The 5,382-nt window shown below is 45.1% G+C and overlaps 1 protein-coding gene across 1 annotated transcript in view; it reads right to left on the bottom strand.

Annotated features, from left to right (window-relative positions):
- FZD4 (frizzled class receptor 4) overlaps window positions 1-1,786 on the bottom strand; it is a 34,347-nt gene extending 32,561 nt beyond the window's left edge. Inside the window, exon 1 of the mRNA XM_011984904.1 lies at window positions 1,771-1,786. The gene's annotated coding sequence lies outside the window, so the exon portion shown is untranslated. The remainder of the gene's footprint in view (window positions 1-1,770) is intronic.
- Window positions 1,787-5,382: the final 3,596 nt, after the last annotated feature.

Below are 5,382 nucleotides of genomic sequence, written 5' to 3'. Positions count from 1 at the left end.
CCGTCTGCCCCCTTTCCTTCCCGTCTCCTTTCAGCTGTAACCTAGGCCCGTGGCCACCTCCCCGTCAGGCAGAGGAACGTACACAAAGAACACGGGATTTGGATTTACACCGATTGTGGCTTTCAGTCCCGGCTGTGTGACCTTGAGCAAATTGCTCAGCCTCTCGGCGTCAGTCTCCTCCTCTCTAAAGTCACTTGGGAGGATTAGAGATAAAGCGTAGAAGGCTTAGCGCGGTGCCTGGTACTGCGCGAGCCCACAGCTATTTTCACTCCCGACTAGAGGCGATCCGGGCCCGGCCTCTCCCCGCCCCCAGACTCGCCCGACCTGCGCCGGGAGCCGCCCACCTCCAGCCGCCAGAGGGGAGGCGCCCCGGAGCTGCGAAGCTGCAGACCAGCCGATGGTCTCGCGCTCCGATTTCCTCACCGTATGAAATGAAATTCCACAGGGGGATTCGAAAGGAAATGAGACCGGGACTCTCCGTGCTTCTCGGCCCGCCGCCCTTCCTGTCTCGGGGACACGGTTTCTAAATAAGGTTGGGAGGGTGAGAGGGCGGGAGGGGAGAGGCTTGACCTATGACTGGGGACGAGGAAGGCGCACAACCACCGTGACTCCTCTTTCCCGGCCTCCCGGGCACCCCCTCCCCACCAGCCTGCACCCCTTTTTTTCCTTACTATTCTTCTGCTTCGGTTCCTAGGGATCTGGGGATCATGCGACCCAGGTTTGAACCCAACTTTCCTGTCTCATTACCAGCCCCCCCGCGGCTTTGTGCTGGTCCACCCTCTCTCTGCTTTCCAGTCGGCCGGTAAAACTCCCAGCAGGTGGATTCCTCAACCATTCACTTGTTGCTTGACTATGTTCAAGCTATGGTGCCTCTCTGAGCCTCAAAGTGGCCAGCTGTGAAGTAGGGAAATTCGTATCCACCTCACACAGTTGTTCTAAGAGTTCAGTGAGATAATGCCTGTAAATCATTTAGCGGTGTCTGACACATAATGAATGCTGAAGAACTTGATGATTGGTGTGTGTGTGTGTGTGTGTGTTTCCAAAACACTAGGGGAGATCAATTCTGGGACAGCCTCCTGCTTTCCAGCCTGGTGCTAAAGACAGCTCTAACAGCCCCAGACTGAGGATCTGGGTAAAAGACTTTTCACCCTCTTCCTGAGATCTTTTTGTCCAACACTTGCCACTGTTTTCCTGGAACTGTTTTATGCATGTTTTTATCCTCCCATTTCAACCAATTCTGTGGCATATGGCAGAGGCTAGGTGCAAGTTGGAGGAATGTCTGTGCCACTCATATGACACTCATATTCTGTCTTGTATTTTTAGTCGTCTTATATTGGCAACGAGACTTGACTGAGGGCAAAAATGGAATCAACTTTTTTTTGGTATTTGGCTTTGTGCCTAGAACTGTGTTGGACACGGAGAAGCTGCATTGTCTCCAGTCAGCATCATAAACTCCCAATGAAGGAGGTTCCGTTAGCCCCTTATAGAGATTAGGAAACTGAGGCTAGAACCAAACTAATAGAAAATGACAAGACCAACCAAACCAGGGCACAGAAGAGGCTCTTCAAAGATGGAAGGCAGGGCTATTTTCCCAGAAAAAATTCCCAGCTGGAAATCAATATACTCAGCAATAGGATTGAATCTCTGTGTGCCTGTGCTGAGTAATGCATGAAACTCTTGGCCTACAGAGATGAATAAACGATCAAATGAACAGATCAAATGATCTATTAATCATTTGGGTTACAGAGATGAATACATAATCAGATGAATAGATCAAATGAATAGATAATCCTCATCCTTTAGGACCTCACGGGAGGAGATAAAGGATTAACAAACAACAATCACTTAGTGTGCTAGTGCACAGATAGAGAATTATGGGTGAACTGAAGGTAGAAGTGGCTGAGTCTGGAGGGCTGCTCAAAGGGGGATGACCTGCAAGATTTGTAGCTACTCAACAAAGTGAAGTTAGTATGCAATTGGCCCTTCTCATTGGGAAGAGAGGTGGTGGTGGGGTGTGCTTTGTGCTGAAGATATACTTACATGGTTTATTAAACAGTGAGGTCACGGAGGAGGACCTGTCCCTCATACAGGGCCTGGCACACAAGGAACATCATTTGTGCTGGGTGAAGGAATACTGTTTTCAAATCAATAACCACTCATATAGAACTCTTACTTTCAGACACTGTGTTACATGCCTAACATTCTTTATTTATTTCTCACAACTTGCAAAAACTGATGCTCTGAGAGGCCAAGCAGTTTGCCCAGGATTACACAGTGAGTCATGGAGAAGAACTTGTGCGTGTCTGCCTGGCCCTAAATTCTGTGTGCATGGTACTGCTCTTGCAGAGGAAACTGCTTCATGCCCAGCCTAATCCATAAAGATGACCCTTTTGTGATCTGGACCTCTTATTCCTAGACCTGGCATCCTGCCTCAGCTTGCTTGAAGCAACTGTCTCCTTTGAGAACACATGAAGAAGCCCCTTCCCTATCAGAAGCATTTTCTGTCAACAGCTTTTGTTTCTAGTGGTGGAACTCATCACCAGTATTTTCCAAAAAAGAAAGCTAGGGGAATCACATTTCAGTCTGAATGTGGAAAGGCAACAAAGACCATAACTTAGAGCTAAATCTGAATGGCCCGGAGTCCCTCAGCCTCCCTCTGCTGGAGTGGTTTACACAGTCCACAATCTGCCCCGGTGACAGGCATGGCATGTTTGTCTTTGTTACGGAAAACACTTCCCGAGGGAGTCCCAGGCAGAGGGATATCCACCCTGTGACATGCACAGCATTTCTGAGAGGAAAATGTAGTGACACCTGAATAAAGTGCAGGCCATGGGCCCCTGCTAACTCTGGCTTGAGTGCCTGGGCAGTTTCCTTGGTCCAGTCTCTGAGCAGTAAAGATTCAACTGCTTTGGAGCTGCAGCAAACATGACTTCAACAGGCTCTTGGGCAGTTGGAGGGCTCTCCATTTGTATCTAATAAGAGGCTGGGTTCTTATTAACTCCGGTGATGTGTTAATTTTTCAACCTGACGTTTTCTGCTCTAATAGATTCTTGTAATGGTTAGTAAATTAAAGGCCGCATGGAAGACTAACATTTAGGTTAAAATGCATCACCTAAGGGGGTGGAAGCCATAAACATCCTTTCCCTCCTACGGGAAAATCTCTCATTTGCAGCTCTTTGCTAACCCAATTAAGTGCTGAAGTAGTTACCCTAGAGCCTGCTTTTTATTTCCTATGAAACAATTCAACTAATCCATATTCAGTAGCTTCCAAGAAAAGTCTTATTCCAACCACTCATGAAGAAACCAGCTTCTTTGAATCTAGATAGAACATTTAGAACTCACAAAGAGCTGTCTTGATGGAAAATGCAAGAAAGTGGTTCATTATTATCCTGCCTGGTTTTTGAGGGAAATAATTCACTGGGTCTAAAACCCCATAAGTATTGGGAATTTACTGTGGAACAATAGAAGCAAAGGAAGATGCCATGACACATTCCATCCGTTTATAAATAGGGTGTTACATCTCCCCCTGCACCCAAACTAGTTATAAAACAAAAGTGCGCCTACTGAGTAAGGTGGAAGGGAACACTGATCTTACTTCGAGCTGAGGAATCAAAGTTCCCAAGAGATTAACACCTATTAAGTGGCAGAGCCAAACTCCCTTCTTAGTCCATTGCACCACTAGCTAGCAGAGAAGAAATGTCACCACAGAGCTCTTGCATTTCAAGGAATAGAAGCTCAAAATTTTTCCTCCTACCCATAAATTTAGCAAGCATTAAATGGTACATCAGACATCCTTATTTATTGGTGGTGATAACACAAAGATGAACAACTAAAAACCTCCATGGAAGGCAAAAAAATAATGCAAACACACTTTTACATCCATAGCCTCATTTCATTTCAGTGAAATTGATCAGTCAAGCTATTAACAAATGTTTAGTGATAGGTTATCGTGGACATGTCACTGAGCTGGGTACTAGAGAGTATGCGGACCTGTTAAAGGTGGTTTCTGCCTTCAAGGAGCTTACAGTCACATTGGGGGAGATTAAGACATGAGACCAAGGGTGAAACAAGTTTTTTATGGTTAAGTGCATTTTGTTGAGCTCTCTTATTTCCTGTTTCCCCTTGTTGTTGTACATAAGGTTCTGTATTATAAAGTTATTGGGTTGTTTTGTTTTTGTCTCTCACTCTCCTCTGAAGTTAGAGGCTGTGCGTTTTTCACTACTGTGCTCCTAAACAACATAGAACAATATTACCTGAGTCACAGAAGGCAGTCTGTAGTTATTTGTTTAATACATAAATGAATGGTTCTGGCTATAAGTGATCGGATTATTCAGAAAAAGAGAGCCTGCATTATGAGCCGGGTATAGGCAACCATCAAAATACTACCTAAGTGGTTCCAGAATGACGGTTAAGTCAAGATTATAAACCACTCCTGCAAGTCAGGCATGGTTCACGCTTTCAGGTTTCTTTTCAAGTCAGATGTTTTGCCAATTATTTATCTTCCTTTTTATTTGACAGTGTCTCTATTCTTAAATCCTTTACAGTAGACAAATATCTTTCTTTTTTTCTTTGAGATGGGGTCTCACTCTTTCGCCCAGGCTGGAGTGCAGTGGTGTGATCATGGCTCACAACCTCTGCTTTCTGGGCTCAAGTGATCCTCCAGCCTCAGCCTCCTGGGTAGCTGGGACCACAGGTATGAGCCAACATGCTGTGCTAATTTTAATATTTTTTTGTAGAGGCAGATTTCGCTATATTACCCAGGCTGGTCTTAAACCCTTGAGCTCAAAGTGATCCACCCACCTTGGCTTCCCAAATGCTGGGATTACAGGCATAAACCACTGCATCTGGGCTAAAAAAAACCTTGACAAAAATTGTTTTTCAATTCAGAAGCAAATGTGTTTCTCTATTTCGTGAATCAGCCTAAGACTGGTTTTTTGTTTTGTTTTTTTTTTTCTGTGAGATGGAGTCTCGCTCTGTTGCCCAGACTGGAGTACAGTAGCACAATCTCGGCTCACTGCAACCTCCGCCTCCCAGGTTCACGCCATTCTCCTGCCTCAGCCTCCCAAGTAGCTGGGGCTACAGGCACCCACCACCACACCCGGCTAATTTGTTATATTTTCAGTAGAGATGGGGTTTCCACCATGTTAGCCAGGATGGAGCCTAAGACATTTTTTAAATCACTGTTTACTACTGTAGTAGTCAACCACTCATCTCATTATTGTCAGCTGAAGCCATTAGGAATCATATATGCCATGAAACAGTTGGTAAAAGCCAGGGTCTCAAGCCAAGGCATTTTAAGTCAAGGAATTACCTGTAATTGATAAATTTGTAGAAAAATTAGAATGTAAGCTTAGCTTTGAAGGATGGGTAATTTTCCAAGAA

Source organism: Mandrillus leucophaeus, unplaced genomic scaffold (assembly GCF_000951045.1).
Source record: "Mandrillus leucophaeus isolate KB7577 unplaced genomic scaffold, Mleu.le_1.0 Scaffold276, whole genome shotgun sequence".
NCBI lineage: Eukaryota > Metazoa > Chordata > Mammalia > Primates > Cercopithecidae > Mandrillus > Mandrillus leucophaeus.
Note: the sequence above shows the minus strand (reverse complement) of the source record. Positions and strands in the feature narration are given on the sequence as shown.